General features: G+C 46.3%; 1 non-coding gene across 1 annotated transcript; it reads left to right on the forward strand.

Annotated features, from left to right (window-relative positions):
- Nucleotides 1-5,936: 5,936 nt before the first annotated feature.
- On the forward strand, nucleotides 5,937-6,040 carry LOC114810951. The gene has a single exon (XR_003758640.1). It is a non-coding gene; the product is annotated as a U6 spliceosomal RNA (small nuclear RNA).
- The last annotated feature ends 2,369 nt before the right edge of the window (nucleotides 6,041-8,409 follow it).

Raw genomic sequence — 8,409 nt, forward strand, 5'->3', positions numbered from 1 at the left:
TGAACACTATAAAGATGGAGGGGAAGATAAAGGACGGTAGAATAAACATATCAGGGGGTTGAAACATCCAGAGGTGATTTTGCCATGTATCGTCATCGTCACAATGAACACCGTGAAGATGGAGGGGAAGATAAAGGACGGCAGAATAAACATATCAGGGGGTTGAAACATCCAGAGGTGATTTTGCCATATATCGTCATCGTCACAGTGATTGACTGAGCGGGCCAGGGGACATCTGTGGTCCAGGGGAAAATTCAGTGAAAATGATCATGGATGCCGCCTTTAGGGATCTCACAATTTAATGGGAAATGACACCCACAATGAGAGAAATATCTTCCTCTCATAAACTAACAACAATAAAAAAACCCCACCACAAGAGCCTGGCAATAACAAAATAAGAAAACCAAAAAAGAGTTCAGATTAACCATTAACAACCCCTCCAGCACTAACTGAAATTTAATGGGCAGTGACACACACAGTGAGAGAAATATCCACCTCTCATAAACTATCAAAAAAAAAAACACCACCATAAGAGCAGGGCAATAACAAAAAAACTAAGAAATTGTTCAGACCGACCATTAACACCTCCTCCAGGACTAACCAGAAGGCCAGAGAACTAACTTTAGACCAACTTTAAGGCCACAAAGGGTTCCAAGTTTGCAGCATATTCTTAATTTTAGTGCCCCCCTATTGCTGTGAGAGATCCTTTTTCTTTCCCAGGCAGCAGTGACAGGTGGGAACAAGGCCTCACCTCCACAAACCCCAGGACCGCTATTGTAGGGAAGACAGTGGCAACCTCACACTCTGAACAGTTTCAGGAATAATCTCTGCTCTCCCTAAAAAGAGGATGTCTTATATTCACTGAATTCAGAGAAATCCCAAAACTTTCCAAAGATCTTCTCGCCTCCTTCTGAGCCAGGAAACATCCTACACCTTTAGTTTGCCTTAATAGTTAACCAATAAGTAACCAAGACCTAAATAATAATGATAATAATGATGATGTTGGTATTTGTTAAGTGCTTACTATGTGCAGTGCACTGTTCTAAGTGCTGGGGTAGATACAGGGTAATCAGGTTGTCTCACATGAGGCTCACAGTTAATCCCCATTTTACAGATGAGGTAACTGAGGCACAGAGAAGTTGTGACTTGCCCACAGTCACACAGCTGACAAGTGGCAGAGCCAGGCGTCGAACCCATGACCTCTGACTCCGAAGCCCAGGCTCTTTCCACTGAGCCACGCTGCTTCCCTAAAGCCAAATGCCCAGCCATTTGAAATGACAGTGCAGCTTTTGACTTTCCTCTGAATGGGAAAACTTTGGAGTCAGGTGAGAAGCCCAAAAATCTCAACTACTGACCTCAATTGCATTTCCTCTTCTAGTGGTCATATAATAATATAAGCACTGTTCTAAGCACTGGGATAGATACAAGGTCATCAAGTTGTCCCACGTGGGGCTCACAGTCTTCATCCCCGAAGTACATCCTCAAGTAAGTGAAGCACAGAGAAGTTAAGTAACTTGCCCAAAGTCACACAGCTGACAAGTGGCAGAGTCAGGATTAGAACCCACAACCCCCGACTCCCAAGCCTGTACTAATTCCTCTAAGCCACGCTGCTTCTGTGAGGACTCGTGGTCTTCAGGCCAGTCAATTTACCTCTTTGAACCTTCATTCCTTTCACCTGTATGGTGCAGGTGTTGGCCCAGGTATTTTACGTTTCTATATCTGACATCCAGTACTTTAATTTGGTGGACCACTTTCCTTACGAAGGTATTCAATGATCTAGTTTAACTCACATTCTCCTTAGCGAATTGGAGAAATTGGTGTTATATCTATTTTATAACCGGGGAAACTGAGGCATCCAGAGCCATAGGTGAGACAGAGGCCAATTATTAAGTTCTTACTGTGTATCAAGCGCTGGGGTAGGTGCATTTATCTATGGTTCTATTTATCTATTTTGATGGTAGTGATGCCTGCCTACTTGTTTTGTTTTGTTATCTGTCTCCCCCTTCTAGACTGTGAGCCCATTGATGGGTAGGGATTGTCTCTATCTGTTGCCTAATTGTACTTCCCAAGGGCATAGAACAGTGCTCTGCAAACAGTAAGTGCTCAAAAAATACGATTGAATAAATGACTACAAGATAATAAGGTTGGACACATATAATAATAATAATAATAGTAATGTTGGTATTTGTTAAGCACTTATTATGTGCCAAGCACTGTTCTAAGCGCTGGGGTAGACATAGGGGAATCAGGTTGTCCCACGTGGGACTCACAGTCTTAATCCCCATTTTACAGATGAGGGAACTGAGGCACAGAGAAGTTAAGTGACTTGCCCACAGTCACACAGCCGGCAAGTGGCAGAGCTGGGATTTGAACTCATGAGCCCTGACTCCAAAGCCCATGCTCTTTCCACTGAGCCACGCTGCTTCTCCATATGAGACATGTCCTGTCTCACATGGGGCCAGTCTAAGTAGGAGTGAGTAGGATTGAATCCCCTTTTTTCAAATGTCAGGCACAGAGAAATTAGGTGACTTGCCCGAGGTCACACAGCAGACTAGTGGGGGAAATGGGATTAGAACCCAGGTCCTGTGATTCCCAGGCCCGTGTTCTTTCCACTAGGCCACGCTGCTTATCCGGACTCCCCAGGTAAAATCCATTAAGCCTTACTGTCTCTCTACTGTAGTGGTTGTTTGCTCCTCTCTCCATTTCTTCTCTGGTGTAGCTGGGTAACCAGAAGTAAAATTAGTAAAACCAAATAAACACAGCTTATGTGGGATCAATCTCCCTATTAGGAGCCTGGGATTGATTCTTGTCTAAGGAAAAACATATTTGTGCATGCAAACCCACAGAGTCAACAAGACAAAGCCCATTAAGCAGGTTGGCAAGGTATCGCCTTAGCTGCTAACTCAGGAAACTCAAAGCCAGGCGGGACGCGAGCGTCTGGCCACAGATGTGCTTTTCCTATTCAGCAGAGAGGCTGAGTAAGCGGAAGTGGGGGAGGCAGATACTTCTGGGATTTTCCTAAACCCCACAAAGAATCTGGGGTTTGGGAAAGCTGCCAGCCAGCCCTGGAAACAGATCTCCACCTTGGGCCCTCCTTAAAGTCTAAATTGGTCATCCTTCCTCTAGGAGCTGAGGTTGAAAGACCCTCTCACTTGCTTTCCAGGCAGAGTACAGGCAGACCCGTGTCACCCCAAATAATTTCAGCAGCTACAGCAAGAAAGAAAACATCACCCTTACCAGAATTTAAGGTGGGACAGAGATGTGCAATTGCCCAGAGCTGCCAGTCTAGGGGCCTGCTGTTTCTAGGTCCAACTGGCAGTGCGGCCTAGTGAAAAGGGCATGGGCTTCGACGTCAGAGGACGTGGGTTCTAATTCCAGTTCCACTACACGTGTGCTGTGTGACTTTGGGCCGGTCACTTCACTTCTCTGTGCCTCAGTTACCTCATCCGTAAAATGGGGATTAAGACCGCGAGCCCCACGTGGGACCGGGACCGTGTCCAACCTGATCACCGTGTATCTACCCCTGTGCTTAGAACAGTGCTTGGCATACAGTCAGCTCTTAACAAATACCACGGTTATTATTATTAGTATTATGAGTGACAGAGCCCCCGGAGATGGAAATCCTAAGGGAATCTCTCCACTTCCTATCCCCACCGAGATGGCGCTCATGGTCTGTGACCCCGTGCGACCCCGTCTCTGTCCCCATGGATCTGGGGCTTGTTGGGGAAGGTTTGAAAAAGTAGAACTCGCTGCAGCAGGAGCTCGGTTAAACCCCCAGAATCAAAGACTTCCATTTCTGTTGTGGGAGGGGGCGGTTTAAGCAGTGGATTCACTGGAGCAGTAGGGAGTTCCCCCCTACCCTCATCTTCCACCACCGTGACTTTGGGCCCCTGTGGCCCCTCTGCTAATTCAACCAAAGGTTTAGCTCGGGGTGCAAGCGGCCTCCCTCTTTTACCCCCACCAAAAAGTGTACTTATGCAAACACTTCAGTCAGTCGATTAGACTGTAAGCCCGTCAAACGGCAGGGACCGTCTCTATCTGTTGCCGACTTGTTGAGAAGCAGCGTGGCTCACTGGAAAGAGCCGGGGCTTTGGAGTCAGAGGTCATGGGTTCGAACCCCGGCTCTGCCACTTGTCAGCTGTGTGACTTTGGGCAAGTCACTTAACTTCTCGGTGCCTCAGTTCCCTCATCTGTAAAATGGGGATGAAGACTGTGAGCCCCACGTGGGACAACCTGATTCCCCTGTGTCTACCCCAGCGCTTAGAACAGTGCTCGGCACATAGTAAGCGCTTAATAAATACCAACATTATTATTATTATTATCCATTCCAAGTGCTTAGTACAGTGCTCTGCACATAGTAAGTGCTCAATAAATACTATTGAATGAATTTTTATTATGGGCTTGGGAGTCAGAGGTTGTAGGTTGTAATCCCGGCTCCGCCACTTGTCAGCTCTGTGACTTCGGGCCAGTCACTTCGCTTCTCTGTGCCTCAGTTACTTCTTCTGGAAAATGGGGATTAAGACTGTGAGCCCCATGTGGGACAACCTTGTATCTCCCCCAGTGCTTAGAACAGTGCTTGGCAAATAGTAAGCACTTAACAAACACCATCGTTATTATTATTACTGGCATTTACTGTGAGCAGAGCACTCTACTTAACACTTGGCTGAACTGTACTTTCCAAGTGCTTAGTACAGTGCTCTGCACACAGTAAGTGCTCAATAAATACAATTAAATGAGAGTAGAATATAACTTCAGGGTGGCAGTCAGGCCTGGATGCTTCATCCTGGCTCCTCTCAGTGAATGTTACTCACCGGCCGACCCACTGAGAAATTCACCCTCCTGATTCCACGTGAAGGAGCGGGTGAATGGCCTGAAATATGAGCACGTTAAGATTTTCCCCTACTGGTCTTTATACCCTCAGGACAGTCTCATTTCCCCAGGGTTGAGAAGGGTAGGAAGGACTCCTGACTCCTACAGGAGCAGCGTGGCTCAGTGGAAAGAGCACGGGCTTGGGAGTCACAGGTTGTGGGTTCTAATCCCAGCTCTGCCACTTGTCAGCTGTGTGGCTTTAGGCAACTCACTTCATTTCTCTGGGCCTCAGTTACCTCATCTGGAAAATGGGGATTAAGACTGTGAGCCCCACACGGGACAATGTGATTACCTTGTATCTACCCCAGCGCTTAGAAGAGTGCTTGGCACATAGTAAGCACTTAACAGATACAATTATTATTATTATTATTTTGGATCCTGCCCCTGGGTCAATTTAGCAACACCATATTTTAGGCAATTTTTCCATCGTGACCAAATATGATTGACTGATATCAGAGATCTGACTGTGAATGGCTGAATGATAAAATGGCTTGAAATAAATAAACATTTCCAAGAGGCAGCCTAGGTTGTGCAGTTAGAGGAAGACATGGTATTTATTGAGTACCAGCTGAGAGCATATAAGATATTTGAGGTTCTTAAGGCTGGGCCAGGATGCTATATCTAGTTCGTTATGAGCAATCTTCTTGAGGGCAAAGACCACATCTATACAAGTATGAAGAGTAACACCTGGAGTCTGAGCACAATTACTGAGAAAGCAGTTCTGAATCTTGCGATGCTGGATGTTATCACTGCTGGGTGGGGCTAAGGTTTGGAATCCGTGACTGATGATGCTAGTTCTGATGGAAAATTAACTTTGTGTATTGCTTCAGTCTCCTGGATTAACAAACCACACCCAGTTAATTAAATCCTGATTTGATGGGATTTGATTTCAAATGCCGGGGGCCACTTTGCCCCAACTTGCAGAGGATCCCAGTCAACACCAGAGAATTCTCCTCCCTGGTTATCCATGCCCAAGGGGGTTACTATGTAAATTGGGTGCAGACCCTCTCATCTCACTAGTTTTCTTCCTTCTTCCAGACTTCTTCCAAGTTTTGATCCTGCATAGGATGGGCCCTTGTGTATATACACTAAAACTGAAAAGACACAGAGAAGACTGGCATAGCCCCTGAGCAAAGATGACATGCAAATGTGTGAAGCGTTCCATTTTTTTTTGAAGCTTTTCACGTGGCTTAGTGGATAGAGCACGGGCCTGGGAGTCAGAAGGACCTGGGTTCTAATCCCAGCTCCGCCACTTGCCTGCTGTATGATCTTGGGCAAGTCACTTCACTTCTCTGTATCTCAGTCACCTCACCTGTAAAATGGTGATTATGACTGTAAACGCTATGTGGGACAGGGACTATGTCCAACCTAATTAACTTGTATCTACCCTAGTACTGAGAACAGTGTTTGGCACATAATAAGCACTTAACAAGTATCATAATTACTATTGTTGTTATTATTATTATTATGGACAGTCTGGAACAAGGGGCTTAGGAGTCAGAGGTCATGGGTTCTAATCCTGACTCCGCCACCTGTCAGCTATGTGACTTTAGGCAAGTCACTTCATTTCTCGGTGCCTCAGTTACCTCATTTGTAAAATGGGGATTAAGACTGTGAGCCTCACATAGGACAACCTGATTACCCTGATCTACCCCAGGGCTTAGAACAGTGCTTGGCAGATAGTAAGCACTTAACAAATTCCAACATTATTATTATTATGTAGCACCTCCTTGTCCATTTTATTTATTCTAGAGCCCAGCTTTCCCCCAGCATAACTCCTTCCACTGAGTTCCATGGGTTGGAAGCGGTGTACTTCAATCTCGTCTATCTCACCACTAGTCGCTTGTCCACATGCTCGCTCTGACCTGGAATTCCCTCTCCTTTCATATACCACAGCCCACCATTCTCCCCACATGGATCAAGGAGGGGAATTCAATGGATTGGAGCAAGCGGGAGGTCAGGAGTCTCCCAGGGACACACTTTGGGCGTGGTTTAATTAGTACTGGATAGATGTCCAGTAATAGACTTTTTTAAAATAGTTCATATAATGTCACTAGGTTAAGCTGCGTATCGGCATAACACAAGCGATGTCACGTGTGTTCCTTGTCCGGTACCCACAAGGACCACAAGTAGCCTCCTTTAATCTCGGCCCTGCCTTTGAAAAGCCATCTCGATGAAGACTAGTCCCACAGTGTTCAATCAATCAATCAATGGTATTTATTGAGCACTTACTGGGTGCAGAGCACTATAGTTGGGAGAATACAATAGACACATTCCCTGCCCAGTCTAGAGGGGGAGACAGAAATTAATATAAATAAATTATGGATATTGACATAAGTGCTGTGGGACTGAGGCGGGGTGAACATCAAGTACTTAAAGGGAACAGATCCAAGAGCATAAGCAATGGAGAAACGAGAGGAAGTAGAGGAAATGAGGGCTTAGTTGGGGAAGACCTCTTGGAGGAGGTGGGATTTTAATAAGGCTATGAAGGTGGGGAGAGTAGCAGTATTTGGGATGTGAAGGGGAAGGGAGAGCCAGGTCAGAGGAAGCATGTGGAGAAGGGGTCAATGGTGAGATACATGAGATGGAAGTACAATGAGTAAATTGGTGTTGAAGGAGCAAAGTGAGTGGACTGGGCTGTAGGAGGAGATTAGAGTGGTAGGATAGAAGGGAGAAAGCTGATTGAGAGCCTTAAAGCCGATGACAAGGAGTTTCTGTTTGATGCAGAGGTTGATGGGCAACCACTGGAGGCTCTTGAGGAGTGGGGAGACGTGGAGTTAATTTAACAAAAATCCAATGAAGAAAAGCACAGAGCCTGACAACCACAAAGCCTTCTTCCAAGGAACCTATCTGAGGAAACAGTTCAGGCAAAAATAAAGTCCAAAATGACATCAAAGTGAACAAACCACTGAAATATAATAATAATGGTGGCATTTGGTAAGCGCTTACTATGTGCAGAGCACTGTTTTAAGTGCTGGGGAAGATACAGGGTAATCAGGTTGTCCCACGTGAGGCTCACGGTCTTCATCCCCATTTTACAGATGAGGTAACAGGCACAGAGAAGTCGAGTGATTTGCCCACAGTCACACAGCTGACAAGTGGCAGAGCCGGGATTCGAACCCATGACCTCTGACTCCCAAGCCTGGGCTCTTTCCACTGAGCCACGCTGCTTCTCTATGCATTCAAGAGTTCAGACATTTCACTGCTCTCACTATCCTTATTTCTCTTTCTCCAGAAGAGCGAGGCACTGCAGCATCATGAATTCTCTCCACAGGTGACGGCCCTTCACAGGCCTAGGTCCTCGATAGCTTCTCAAGCGGTGTAGGCTCACGTAGTTCCTTCCAGAGAGACGATCTGTCGTTGCTTCATCCTCCACATAACCATAACGACAGGGGGGAGCCCGATCAGGGTGCTCATGATGATGACGGTCATGAGGATCAGGGCAACAATCTCCCAGGCTTCCAGCACAAGTTCCGCCATGGCTTCTTCCCCTTCCTCCTTCACGCCCAGGTGTCCTGGCCAGACACACCTGGAAAACCC

The sequence above is a fragment of the Ornithorhynchus anatinus genome, chromosome 3, assembly GCF_004115215.2.
Source record: "Ornithorhynchus anatinus isolate Pmale09 chromosome 3, mOrnAna1.pri.v4, whole genome shotgun sequence".
Classification (NCBI taxonomy): domain Eukaryota; kingdom Metazoa; phylum Chordata; class Mammalia; order Monotremata; family Ornithorhynchidae; genus Ornithorhynchus; species Ornithorhynchus anatinus.